We start from the raw sequence: 15,234 nt of genomic DNA, 5'->3' as shown, positions 1-15,234 counted from the left end.
TGTTATGGTTAGAATTAGCATCCCTGGTTTTCAACGGATGTGGGTTTGATCCCTCTGGCCTCCAGGCTCAATCAAGTCAATCTAAAATTAGTGGGCTGCCTCTTTTTTTCCGGAAGACAGATAATTCCCCCTTGATTGTGGAGAAGGAAAAACATTGGGAAAAGCAAACATGGTAAGGAACGTGGAGAGTGGGCGAGTCCGGAGTATGAACGCGACGCAGTTATGGTGCTGCCGAAAATAGTGACAGGTGCAGTGGCCATCTGCTGCCAATAAACACATTCATACTAAAAATAAACGGCGGACCGGAATGGGAGCGCTTTGTGTCAGCTTTTAAAGCGTTAAGTGTTTATCGTGGTGGGCATACTGTTTGTAATGCCCGGGAAATGAATGCTAAAACTAGATTATATGACTGGGTTGCTTTATACATGCAAAAAAAAAAAATGGAGGGGTACTCTTCCAATGGTTGCCGCAGGGTGGAAACTGCCAAAAATTGATCTTGAACTGGGCAACTCATCAATGGGCTACTGTGACTACGGCCGAGGAGAAAGGACACAGTCAACTGTGTGTCTACATCTTTCAGCGGTGCCCCTACTCTGAACAATGTGGCAAAGCCCATACTGGCCTGAAAGGAAAATAAGGCCTTCTGGCCACTAATTACAGAGGGGCTCAGGGACCGTTAGCTCGGACTGTTTCAACATGCAAATCACATCCAACTTGGGGGCAGTCGGCTCCTTTGGACGCAACTTCTATACAAGGCCTGTTTACTCGCTTTGGATTTGCTTTTGCCCTTGCCTCTTTGAAAATGCTAAGAAGGTCAGCTACTCAAAAGTTGTCATGAACAAATCAAAGAAAGAAACGCCAACCACGAACTCACCAGTAATTTGGCAATTCGCACGTTTAAAACATTTGTCTGTGTTGAAACCGTTTGCATTAACGCCGTTTCAGCAGTTCATGGAGAATATTTGAAGACACCAGGGGTGGAGCAGCAATGTTAAAAGTGGGGGGGTTCTAGGGGTAGCACATGAGCACCGCAACCGCCTTTGGCCCCTGTTTCAGTCTCCAAAACTAATGCAATGCATTTCTAGATTTTCTTCATCAGGATATGCAAATAATATTGCATTGCCTGGACTTCCCTTCCTCATCCTACATAAAGAACTCAATGTTAATATTCCTGAACATGGAAGTGTTGAAATATTTTATGTAAACTTAGAACAAACCTCTACAGCCTTGATTTTGATGAGGAAACATTCATTTCTTTTGTTGTTCTTTTATCTGCTTTTTACTAATTATTTCACATATATTTTGTTGTTCTAATCTGTTTTAACTATTCTTTCATCCTAGCCTTTATCGTACTGTATATTATTATTTTATTCCTCTTATTATTTAAGATTTTCATAGTTTTATTGCATTTCATTGTCTTCATTTCTATTATTTTCTAGTTTCTGAGAGCAGTAACAGGGATGAGTTGATGTAGGGGATTTTCTTCATTGAAAAGAAAGTCTTAAGCTCCAACAAATAGCTTTAAGTTACGTAAATGAACACCTACATGGCATTAATGCAAGAATATGTACGACTATACAATTGAAGTAGTGCATTTATGGATTGACAGATTTCTGTTTCTGTATTTCACCTAATTACATGACAACTTGAGTGGAAAAATAAGTCAATCTTCTGCTGCCTTTCCTTTTTTGTCATTCATAACAAAAAGAATAATGCTTGCAAAACTTTGCATTAACTTTGTTTGCCACCTGGCTTGCATAATAGGCGTCACCCCCATCCCCCACGGGTGTGACGCCCATGGAAGACACATTTGAGGATCTGATTCAAACCGACGTTCAGTATAGTAACTGTCACTGCATAGGTTTTGCAAAGTACTAAACAATCGTATCGTGAAGACTTAGATGTGGATACCACGCAAACACGACTACAGAGGAAAACAAAAAGGGAAAAACACTGCAGCCTTGGCAGCTGATGTCATTGGATTCTCAAGTGTTTTTTGTCTCTAAAACAAAAAAAAAAAAAAGAAAGAAGGAAAACTGACACAAGAAATATGTTGCGCTGCGCTATCCTGTTTTGTACATTTCCTGAAATCCAAGGTGTAGGGTACAGGAAAAAATCCAGTTCGAGAGGGAAGGTCAGCCGTCAGCGTTTGAGGTCTGGAAAAACCATTAGGTGGAATGGAAGGAAAGAGACAAGGTCTAAGTTATTTCCTCTCTCTCTTTTTTTTTTTCTCCTTTCTCTCCATCATTTGAGAAAAAAAAAAAAAAAGTTGGGGTTGGGGTGCTTTATCCTCCTTGGAGCGTTGCGGTGGCAACTGCTGGGAAGGAAGCAAGAGGGTCCAGGACACGCGCTTGTGGTGTGGCGACCGAATGCATCTGGTGCCCCGGTGTCATAGGATCACTTTGATTTTTGAGGCATTAAATATTTCAAATGTCACTGGAATACAAAGCTAATAATGAAATAAAATAAAAAAAAATTCCATTTATCCACCATGGTAGATCGTGTAAGTGTGACCTGGTTATCGCTGACATATTTCAAACTGTGTAATAACTACCTATCAGCCAACAGAATGAATAAACCACTATTATCTCCTAAAGTAGATCTTATCAAATATGAGAGTGTGTCTTTGGTTATCATAAGGGTTAACTGGTTATATAACGCCTTGACGTGAAATGTTGCCAAGGGGAGCGAGATAAGCGTGTGTAAAACAATAAGGGAGGAATAGAATCAGGAAGTTGAGCTTTACATAACACAAAGGTCCACTGATAAGATTTTAAAGTCACACTTCAAATGTTTTTGTTTCATCCGGGAAGAAACCTTTCAGGATCTTCATTAATGTGCACAGACAGAGCTGCTTTAATCGGGCATGTGAGCAGCTTTGTTATCCTTGGTTACCTGTTTCTGATCTGCCTCGGCGAGAGAATACAATAACAGCACAAAGACAAGTGCTCCGGGTCACGCTGCCAAACGCACACCATTACTCTGGAAGCGTTCGCCGAATACGGGCCCAAGTCTTTTGTGAGCCCACTGTTCTGAGCGGCCCTGCGGCTTTCCTCAGGTGCTCAGCGTTTCCCTGCAGCCTTCCAAAGCAAGCGTATTGGTTAACCACCCAAACCGCTCGAGCATAATGCAATCTCCGATTCACAACACACAAAATGTATTGGCAGCGGTCCACGGAACCCAATCCAGGAAGTGGAGACGTTTCTGCAAACAGACTCTTGTTGAAAACGTCTAATGAATGGTTTCTCGTCTATTCTGGATGATGCAGAGTCTCCAGGATTTTTCCAAATTTCCTCAGTTTTTTTTTGTTTTCCTCCTCGCTACCAACAAGGGAGAGGGGTAGACAGACAGACAGTGCTGCCTCTGTGCACAAGCACTTTCCAAACACAGAAGGCAGCTGTCCCGGAATGTGCACTGGTGTACAAGCACGCTCTGAAATTATGGCCCCGGCCATCGCTAAAGAAAATAAAATTGATGCAATCTGTAGAGCATGTAGCTTTTAATTAGTGGCTTCCGTCTCCTAATTGGTTTCTCTCCGTTTCCCTCCGCCTTAATTCGGGATCGGACCAATTGGCCGTGCCGCATTTAGTGCGCTGTGTTTGTCTTGAGAGAAACCATACACCGTAATCAAGGCGCAGAACGAGCGTTTTCAAAGGCCGCTCGGGCCAGCGGGAGCCGAAAACATCCAGCCCGTTCTTTTTTTAGTTTTTTCCTATTTTTTAAAGGAATTATATTTATATGGATTGCGGGAAAAACCAGGAGGAAAAAAGCTCGCATTGTGTCGTGAACACAAGTCGCTCGGAACGAGTGGAAGAGCGAGAAAAAGAAACGGATTTACCCTACAGACCTGCATATGCTTCATTCTTATGCCTCTTTCATGAGAAGGAGAGGCTCTGCCTGTGCAATGAGTGCTCTTCATAATGCCTCGTGGAAAGTGCATTATCTGAATGCAAATGTTTACTCATGACCTAACAACTGAGTCATGTTTATTGCACGCAACAAAAGCTAACTGTGAGTGAAAACACACAGGATCACAAAGCTAAAGCTTACTGTGGTATGTTTATAGCCGGGTATGTGGTCTTTTAATGGTTTTGTGTCAGAGCGCAGATGAGTAAACACTCCCATGTAGCTTTCCATTCAAGGTGTGTGAATGGGGCTCAGGTGAATGAATGGTGGACATCTTTCAGTTGTCTTTGAATGGGGGGGGAAAAGAAGAAGGAAGACAGCTGGAAAACAAGCGCTCGTCGGAGCATACGAGAAGGTTTGGACGGCTGCTTCCAAAACACGCTATGTTTGATTACGCCAGCGAAATCTTTTTCCCAAACAACCCCCACGGCTGGACTTTGGGAAGGCTGGTGAGATAAGTGTGGGAAAGGAAAAAGAAAGAATACAGAATCAGAAAACAGAGGACAGAGGGAAAGGGAGATAAAAGGAGGGAAAGGAGCAACTGTTTGGCTGCTGACGGCTCACAGCCGGGCTTCAGGGTGCAATCATCTGAGGTCAGGGACAGGTCTGGTTGCCTGGCACTACTGGATTCCCGCTCACACACACACACACACATTCCCCGTGTCATCCTCTCTTGTGTTTACTGTTTCTGCTAGCCAACAAACACATTTCCCTTGTTGCTGGGGCAACTTGAGGAAATTCACAACCTGCGCAGAAATCACATTCTCCACGCAGCAGTAAAGAGGCCAGGCCTGAAGTGGTGTTAAAACTTGAAGCCGATTCACAAAACCCATTGGAATGACTGGAAAATGGGATGTAATTTAATCTTTACTTTTTGGTATATTTTGTGCCACTTGGATACTTATACTGTACGTTGCTAGGAACATCATCATAATCAACTGATGCAGCTATATTTTAAATTACCATACAGATTTAGGTGCTTAGTGCATTAAATGCCCTGAAATACCAATGGGTTTGAACATACGCTTGGTTTTGGGCATACAAGCGGACAAAAGATTAAGAAAAAACACTAATAATGACCCTAATTACACTAATTCAGTGTCAATCTGTCTGTTCATTTGAAATCTGATCAGCCACAACATTAAAACCACTTACAGGAGAACTGAATAACATTGACCATCTTGTGAAGATTCAGTGTTCTGCTGGGAAAACCTTTGAACCTGGCATTCATTGGTGTGGATGTTACTTAGACATGTAGCACCCACCTAGACCAGACAAGACCAGGCACCCCCACCCCATAGCAATGACACTCCTTGATGGCAGCAGCCATCCCCAGCAGGATGCAACCACAAAAATGCTTTAGGAACGACTCAAAAAAACATGAAGAACAGCACAAGGTGTTGACCTGGCCTCCAAATTCACTAGATCCCATACTGATCAAGCATCTGTGGGATGATCCACAGAGGACCCCTCCCCTCAACCCATAGGACCCCCCACTAACAACATCCTGTTGCCAGACACCACAGCACACCTACAGAAGGTCCATGTCCACTCTCTGATTCAGCTGTTTTGGAGGCAAAAGGGAGACAAGCACAATATTAGGAAGGTGGTCATAATGTTATGCCTGATCGGTGCATGTTTCACTGTTTGACTGTGCATGTGCTTCTCCTGGAGCTAGACGCAAAATGCTACAATCATGCGCCCCTATTTCTGCAAGACAAAGTAGCAACCATATCTCTGTGCTTTGCAACCTTTGAAGGTGTTGCATTGTTCCATGCAACTTTTCCCTGTGAAACAAGGCACAGGTCGCAAACAGATGGAAGTAAAGTCTGGATTATGACTGCAAATCAAAAAAGAAGAATGGAAGGGTCAGGAGTTAAGATGTGCAGGAAAGTAATAAAGATGATTGAGATATGTGAGATGAGAGGAAGATTGTGACGGAAATCCAGGAAGACAGAGTTAAGGGTTCCTCTATTCTGCTTTCTTTCTGCGACCAGTAGGTTTAAACGTCCCTCTCTCCCTCTCTCCCTCTCTCTCTTCTGTCTGTTTACAATTACCGTGCCGCGAATGAATCTTCCACGAATGACCGCTCAACTGGCAGCCCTGACTAGCCAGGAACAAGGGAGCTATTAGTGGACGAACTGAGGAAGGAAGGAAGAGGGGAAAGCCAAAGGGAAGGCAGTCCAGCTCAGAGGCCCAGGGAGGGTGAGGAGGGGAGGAGAGGGAACAAGGGGTAAGGCTTAGAGGAGAGCGGGAGGGAGGGAGGGAGTCGGGGAAGCGGTGCAGAGGGATCCGTTAGACAGCAAAAGGAGGGAAGGGCGAGAGTGAGGCTCAGCCACATCTCCCTGAGGCAATCGGCTCAGCAGGAGCAAAGATCCCAAAAGGGGGAGGAAGAGGACGAGGAGGTGGAAGTGAGGGTAGCATCTCCTGATCCCAACCCACCTACCTCCCCCTACCCCCCCGGCCAGCAAGAAGAGGAGATGAAAGAGATTAGTTCTGGGGTCTGGCCTGGAGGACGGTGGACAACCTCTGAAATTCTTTCATTTCTCAGGCAACGGGATTTAGGATGGGACCTCCCCACGGCCCTTTGACACAAGAAATACATGAGAGCGTTTTGTGGGCGTGACATTCTGCTCAATTTGCCGACCCAAGTCAAGGTTTGTTGGGGCATAGCGCTTCTGGGGACTTCCTAAAGCCATAAATTACTCCAGAGATGACAAGGTGGGAAGCAAAAGACGTACCGGTGCCCTTTTCTGCAACACTTTCACACACACAAAAACACACCAAGGTTCAATCCCAAACCCAAGAAACGGCCAGTCTTTCACACGGCCATTCATCAAGCAGAGCCTGTGAGAGAGGAAACGAGGTGACACCCCGCCGTCATCCTCTTTCCGACACATCTGCCAAGTCCTTGCTGCGGGGACACAAGGCCTCAAAGACCTCAGACATGTTTCTGTCTCACTTTATTGTTGTGTCCCTCCACCTGACCTCAGGGGTCAGACGTATTGTAACCATCAACCCACCCATTGTTAGCTCGCAAAAAGAGACGGGCCGGTCCACTCATCTTTTAATGCTGCGCCTTGGAAGGGAGGAAGCAAAGACAGGACAAGCAGAGACACAAGCCAGAAGGATTTAGCAGGATTGAATGCAGCGCCAACGACTATTGATGTCGGGTATGGTCACTGGCACCGTCTACAGTTAAAGCGGCCCCAATTTCCCAAACAAACAAAGGATAAACATCTTCGCAATCGTCGCCACATTGCTTACATTTGGGGAAACCAGAGTTGTGCAAAGTTGCCAGCTCGAGCGGAATCGGCACATGTGGAGCGGCTAAAGACAGTTTCGCATTTTGCAAAGTGTTCTAACCGGCGCTGAAATGATTCGTCAACAGGACACTTAACAAGAACAACAGTAAACTGTGCAGTTGGTCAAATGCTTAAGTAACTCATCAAGCAAAATGCCAAACGTTTGTTTGCCTCCTGATGGGAACACTTTGGTGTTTTGTATGATTTTGTTTTAGATATATTTGGTCAAGTCATTTGAGGATGTCACTTTAGGGTTTGATAAATACATGAAGGGATTGTTTCATTCCACTGTTCTGTGATAATCTAAAGAATTATGTCCTTAGAGTAATAAACACTAAGGTCATTTAACAATAACCATAACCCAATGTTAACTTCTCTTCAACAAAAAAGACACTAAATGCCTTATACTATCCAATCTACGTAACCACAGGCTTAACCAACATTGCTATGTGTGTGTGTGTATATAAATATATATCCCGTACATGGAAATACAACTCCCGCTCTGACAGCCAAATGGTCGTCCTCACAGAAGGACCTGAAGGGATTGATTTCATTTCAGCTACAATGGGTAACTTAATCTCGACGGAGACGGCTGAAGCCGACAGAGGATATACATTGGGATACCGTTACTCCCTCGGCCTGTCCAGTGAGCCTCTGAAATGAGCGCTGCAAATAATAGCCCATTTGTGGAGCTATTCTCCAAACGTGGCACTGGACCTTTTGAGGCGAAGCGAAAAAAAAAAAAAAAGCACAAACCTGCTTTTTATCACAAGAAAAAAAAAAAAACGCGACATGCTGTAGCTCCCTTTGCGACATTAACCGATCCCCCTCCTCCTCCTCCTCCTCCTCCTCCTCCTCCTCCTCCTCCTCCTCCTCCTCCTCCTGTCTTACACCTTATCAACTTGTAAGCAGCTCCTAATGTGGTGTTGGGATCCCCGGAGCAGAGAGCCAGGCTCAGGGGGCTTCAGCAGGGGATATTTGGAACATACAAAGGGGGTATTATTTGTTGCAACCCCCAGTTGGCCCCCTACCAGCTTCTATTTTGTATGTGGCTCCGACTGTATCCTGACGGTGGTGAATGATGACTCCTTCCTACTCCATGATTTCTACACAGACTAGAGAAAGACGGAGCAGGCTGGCTAATCTCCTTCCAGCTGGCACATACATTCACCTATTAATCAGACCGCGGTGTGTGTCAGTGGGTTTCAAAGATTAAATCATATTGATGTTAGCACAGTCTAGTTCATGTTTCTCAAAATCCGAACTTCCCCAAACCTCGTCACCTCCCCGTGTATTCCGCGGGTTGCGTTTAGATGTGGGCGTTTTGTTGAAGGTATCAGCGAGACGTGGAACACAATCCAGGAAGGCCATTAGGCTTAACTCCATTAGGCGCATCAGTTGCCAAAACACTGCAGTGTGGTGTAAAAGCCTCTGAGATGGGATTTTATAATTCTGGAAAGTGAATACGATGACAGTTGTTTTAATTATTCGTAACAAAGGAAATATGGCATTCGCTTGACTGTTTAGCGATTTAATCCACTTGGTACTTAAGTGTTACTCCACATTTGATTTTCCATTGCCCTGTTGTGATGAATCACAGTAGCAGTGTCAGAATGGAGCCCCGTGGGCCCTGACAAACCAGGCCAAAGGTCAGCCGGTTGCTCGCAAGTGTCTGAGACCCTAGTTTTTGCACTGTTGGCGCTGGTTGGACCACATGAGCGGGTTTTTTTGGGCGATTCGGCATGTTCAGTTGGGGTGGAGCCAATCTGGAGAAAGAGCTCTTTCAGATTGATTGTTGAACTTAGTGGAAAAAGAATCATGAATACAAACTACCGCCACCTACTGGTTTGGGGAGTTACTTCCACTCATGAATGTGTAGTACATAAGTACTAGCTGGCTGTTGGCGGTAGTCTTTGCGGTGTGTCCAAGTGCAGCATTTTATTTCAGACTTCTTGCCGCTAGCTCTTTCATACCGGTTTGGTAAATCTGGGCCAATACCGACAGTTAAAAGCGATGCTAAGCTAAGCTAAGCTAAGCTAACATTATGTTGATAAAAGGGAGTTGGATGCGGAATGCAAAAACAATTAGCTATCTCCCCAGACTTGTGTTTTGATGTTTTTTTTTTATCCGAATCACTCAGATGATGGTAGCTTTATAGCATGCTAACCAAGTATTTAGCTACAGTTAGCATGCTAATGGATTGTTAGCTTGATGTCAACTTACCATCACTGTGAACTATCACACACCTAGCAGAAGCAGCTAACTGCGGAACTGCAAAACTAAATGTGCATATTCACAATGGCAGACCCATTCATGACTGACTGGACGGTAGCAACAATCTTGCACCTATTGTGCTCACAGGGATAAATCACTGCAAGGATAAACTCTACTCCCACGGTGTTTGTTATATCCTTTGCTACAGCTTCTATTAACACAATTACACCCATGAAGAAGAGGTATAAATAAAACGGAAAACCTTTGAAAGAGGCCAAAACGAATACAATGAAAGACAATAAAGAAAGACACACAGAGATGAGGAAAAAAAAAAAGAAAAAAGAGGAAAAATATACAAGCTCTACAAGCGGCAGTATTGCAGGAGAGGGGTTAGGAGTAGCATTTATGAGAATAAACGAGATTTCCTGAACTGAGAGCATTCCAAGGGCGCCGGTGGTCTCGGCTTGCCAAGAGGCAAGACGACACATGCTGGAGATGTCTGCCAGGTAGCAGAGCACAAAGAGCCCTCATTTCCTCCCTATCCCTCCCTCGCTCCCTCCTCTCCACCACCAACACCCCTCCAAACACACACACCTCCCTCTCCCATCCTCCTTTTTATTTTTTATTTTTTTTCTTGCCTTCGTTCACCAAAACAGAAAAAGTTTGGAAGTGCAGAATGCCTACCGGAGAAAGAATCAAAAACACTCGTGGCGCTCGGTTACAAGCAGTAACGTGAAAACAAGCACTTATTATTATAAGATCACTTTTTCTACTTTTCATCAGAGGAGCCGTTCTTTCTGGTTAACTCTCTTGTGACTTGATAACCAGAGTCCGGTCGTGCAGGTTTCTTTTTTTTCTTCTGGTTGGATCGGAGGATTTTTTCAGCGGTTTTCTCGGATGCACACATGTGTAAGCCGACACTAATACAGCCCTTGAAGTTTGATACTTGCCTGGGGATCCTGCTCCCCCAGTGCTCAAACAGACACACACACACACACACACCTTCCCAGAGCTCATCCATCCCTAGGTGGTATCCCATTACTTGCTTAGCAAAGACACACACTTTTCTTTTTGCCACTGTAGCCGGAGTAAGCCAAAACTCTCACTCCTTCTGCCTTCTCATTACTGCATCTCAGAAACACAAACAGGACAGGAAACACTTTGAACGCTCTCTCAGACAGAGCCGCACGGCAGAACGCTGTCTAAGCAAACGCGAGCGGGTCGACGCTGAAAACCGAACTCCGGCTGAAAAACGGCATTAAAAAGAGAGGAGATAATATCGACAGCTCTGCCTCGGCTTCTGTAGGACGGCCCTGCACTGTGGCAGCGGGGCCCTATTCAGAACTGTGCAGTCAGGAAAAAAACAGTGAATAAGCTCTAATCCTTTAAGACAGCACCAATAGAGATTCCATCATGCTTGGCTCGTCACGAGAGGAGAGCAAAGCTTGGGAGACGATAACGTCAGTCCGGCACAAAATAAAATATGGCCTGTTTTGACTGGCTGGCTTACGGACGCTCTTTCAGCGAAGGGTAGTTTCCTGTTGAGCGTGGGCAAGGCTCAGGTGGAGGTTTCTGCCAAAGAAAAGGGGAAAAACAAAAGGTATTCACGCAGAGAAAACTTCGAGGATCCTCCGATGCCCTCTCGTGAGGCCGCGCAACAAAGAGCGAAACGTTCAAAAGAGAGGCTTTCTTCACTTGAGTGAACGTACAGTCTTTACGGAAGAAGGAATTAAGAGGTATTCACGCGAGCCAACGCACACAAACAAGCGCTGCTTTGGATATGTACGCATTTTTATGGTTTTGCTTTAGGCTGCTTTTGGGGTCATGAAGGTTTGCCACCGATACTCGCTGGCAGAAGACTGGAAAGTCAAACATCTGCAGTCCCAATGGATCAAACTCGATTTGACTTGAACAGCTATTAAATGTAGCTCGAGTTTCAAGTTCAATAACTAACTTTGTAATCTTTCTTGACTGAGTATTTGGGTTTTGGATGCTTCGTGGGGAAAAAAGTGCAAAATGTCAAATTGAACATTATTTTCCCAACTTTTAATAGATGAAAAGTCGACAAAATAACCACATTAAACAACAGAAAATCTATTATTATGCATTTTAAATGATTTACAACTTGTTTAAAACGTCCTCCGCAGCCGTGAGGTGGGAGACCCTTCCATTCAGGTTCACTGGGCAGGTGATAAAAGCTTAAATCATCTGCAAAACACCGCTGATTAAGATCTGGGACACTGGCATGCAAGCATACATGAATGGAAAGCCACAAACGCACACAGAGAGAGAGGCACTGACGTGGGCTCTGAATGCCAGAGAGAGAGAGAGAGAGAGAGAGAGAGAGAGAGAGAGGGAGAGAGAGAGAGAGAGAGAAAGGGAGAGGGGGAGAGAGGGAGACAGAAAAAGGGAAATCAAAGCTACACTTAGCTAATGCATGAATATTTAACAAGTGGCCCACTAATTACAGTCTGGTGGAATTCAACTGTGATTACAATTAGCAAAGTCCAGACCGGTTGGGAAAACGCTGGCAGATGTGCAGTGGTGCTCGGAAACCCGGGCCCCGGCGACAGATATATTTACTTTGCACGACTCCTTGCTAAAGCCCAGCAGACCACATGAGGACTTTGCCGGCGAACTTTCATCAGCGCGCCGCCGCCGCCGCGTTTGTTACGAGAGCAGCGGGACAGCGAGATTAGTTAGAAGCATTTTCGGATTCACTTTCAGGATATCGACGCTAGACTTTGCGGGTGTTGCGTTAGGAAAGGACTCAAAACAAAACAAGCACGGCCTACATTTATGAATGAACGGCGGCTATAAATAGGCACAAGAGTCAGGTAAGTTTCTGTTTGTGAAAGTATGTCAGGGCACAAAACTGCAAGACTGTGGAGGCTCGTGCAAGGTATAAGAAATACTAAAAGCGCTGGATCAAACAGGCAAATACTCCCAAATTCAGTGACACGACGTGACAATATGAAGCTGCCACATAGTGCATGGTGTAAGGCATCGTAATAAAACAGTAAAAGTTATTAAATAACAATGAAAAGAACAGTTTCTTTGGATCGAAGTCACATTTTCTGCTGTGAAAATGCATTTTTCAGTGACACCAGCCACAACTGAACTTCAACTTTCCTTGTGTGATGCACCGAGCAAGGCTGAACTATTTTTTCTGTATTTATATTTGCCAAGTTTTTAATATGAAGCCAGTTTTGACACATATATGTAAAAAAAAAAAAAAAAAAAAAGAGCTGACCCATGTCAAGTTTGGCACCATCTCCTGTTCAGAAGCCACACTACAGTACGAGCAGCAGACTTCCAGAAGGAGGGGGGTCCGAGAACACGAGAGGGGGAGAAAAAAAACCCAAACTTCAAGATGTCGTGATCTGGTGGTGATAAGTTACACCACTGGAAAATTAAACAAGAAAACTGCTGCGTCTCCAGTCACATTATGTCAATGCAGACCACTCATCATCGTCAATCTAAAGTAATCTTTAATTTACTTCTGCAGCAGAAGTCAGCTGGCGCAGACTGTATTTGGAGATTCTTTACAATCCCGTGCTCTGTTTTGAAATTTAAACCTTTGTATAATTACAGCAACTCTAACTTCACAGATTTTTTTGGCAGGGGCAGGTGTTACAACCCCTCATTTTGTTGTCATTGTTCCAACGTGGTAACATGCCCGGGGGGGAGCTGATGGGTGACTCAAACGGCATTCTGGCACAACTCACCCACAACAAGATGAGTAAAACAGGAAGATAAAACTGCTGTAAGAGGAAATTTGTAAGTGGGTGGGCGACTGTGTTCAGACCTGCCAAGACATGATCTGTCAGTACGAATATTGTTTAACAGTATGAAGACTTGTAAAATACAAACACCAGTGTTCATTAATACCTGAAAATGGTGTGATTTTGCGCCCTGAAGTGTAAATATGTGGCTCAGTTTGATTAACTGTAAGTCATTTGATGGATAACACTTGTTAGCTGGTCTTTGGTCTACATATTTAGGCCAAATAAAATTATAGATTGATAATATTAATACATGGTAGGTGGCGTAGGCAACATACCAATTGGATTTCATTATGGGCCGTGTTTCAACAAGCCGAAATTATTGGTCTTACAACCATTTAGAGCCATTTTGTTGTAAACAACTTCAGCTCTACCGCGTTTAGGTGATGTATATGAGCCCGACAGATCTTTGCTAGAGCATAATCAGTTCACAACAGAGAGAGAAATTATTATATAATAAATTATATATATATAAATTAAAAAGATTAATTAGATGAATCGATTAAACAACACTTTTCTTTTTGAAGTTTCATTCAGCTTCTCAAACGTGAGGATTTTTGTGCAAGCAGCAAATTGAAATCTGAAAAAATGAAGCAGTTCCCTGGATGGCCACTAGAGGCTGACTCGAAAAGTGAGTCAATTCCTTTAAAATATTCAACTTTACAACTCAAATAAACATGTTTAGAGCTCGGTACTCTACAGCTAATATGTGCATTCAATACAACTGTAATTATTATATCATTAATTAGGTCATGGCCACCTCATGGGTTGCTAGCTGTCTGTCTCTGTGTCACCTCTCCGTCTTTTTTAGCCGAGAGTTAGGCGGAGACGGTAACCGCCAAGATGGCCGCCAAAGCTACCCCGATGAGCTTCAAAACCGCTCTACAAAAATCCTATTGTTGACATCACAGAGGGTTTGTCGACCTATATGTGTAGTAAAAGGCTTTGACGGATGGGCCAACAATCTCTCGATCAGTAATGGGCATGTTTACTCGTCTGAATAATGTGTTCTATACCATACATATTTATATTCACTATATTTACAGGGATATATGTGTGTACATTTATGTGGGTATGTATATATGCATGTATATGTATACACTGCCTGGCCAAAAAAACAGTCGCCACCTGGATTTAACTATGCAAATAGGTAGGAGCCTCCTATTGGATAATTACTGCATGGGTGATTATCTTTCAGCTGGCAACAAGTTATTTAACCCCAGTTGATGCAATGAGTAGCTTCTCATTTCTTAAACCATTTCTTAACCATGTCTAAAGACACATCCCGTGGTCGTGGAAAAGTTGTTAGTCTGTTTGAGAAGGGTCAAAGCATTGGCATGCATCAAGAAGGAGATTGTAGAAACTACTAAAGCTGGGTCAAGAACTGCCCAACGCATTATTAAAAACTGGAAGGATAGTGGGGAACCATTGTCTTTGAGGAAGAAATGTGGTTGGAAAAAAATCCTGATTGATCGTGATCCCACGATCACTTCACTTAAACGTTTGGTGAAATCAAATCGAAGAAAAACAACAGTAGAACTCAGGGCTATGTTTAACAGTGAAAGTAAGAGCATTTCCACACATACAATGTGAAGGGAACTCAAGGGACTGGGACTGAACAGTTGTGTACACCCTAACACCTTAAATAAACAAAATATTTAAGGTGTCCCGTCGTCGTGGAAAAGATGTTTGAGAAGGGTCAAATCATTGGCATGCATCAAGCAGAGAAAACATCTAAAGAGATTGTAGAAACTACTAAAATTTGATTAAGAACTGTCCAATGCATTATTAAAACTGGAAGGATATTGGGTTAATTTTACACTTTTGCCACTTGCACTACTGGTTAGATGCCAAACTGCATTTAGTTGTGTATGTTCCTACTATATGCAATGGCAATAACGATGAATCCAATCTAATCTAATTATACTGATCAATTCCATTTAAAAACAGTGCATACACGGTATGTATATCATCAGTACCATATTACTGTAAATTTGCTGGATAAACTAAACTATACATTTAGG

This window comes from Chelon labrosus (assembly GCF_963514085.1).
Source record: "Chelon labrosus genome assembly, chromosome: 8".
Taxonomy (NCBI): Eukaryota; Metazoa; Chordata; class Actinopteri; order Mugiliformes; family Mugilidae; genus Chelon; species Chelon labrosus.
This window is presented reverse-complemented; position numbering follows the sequence as displayed.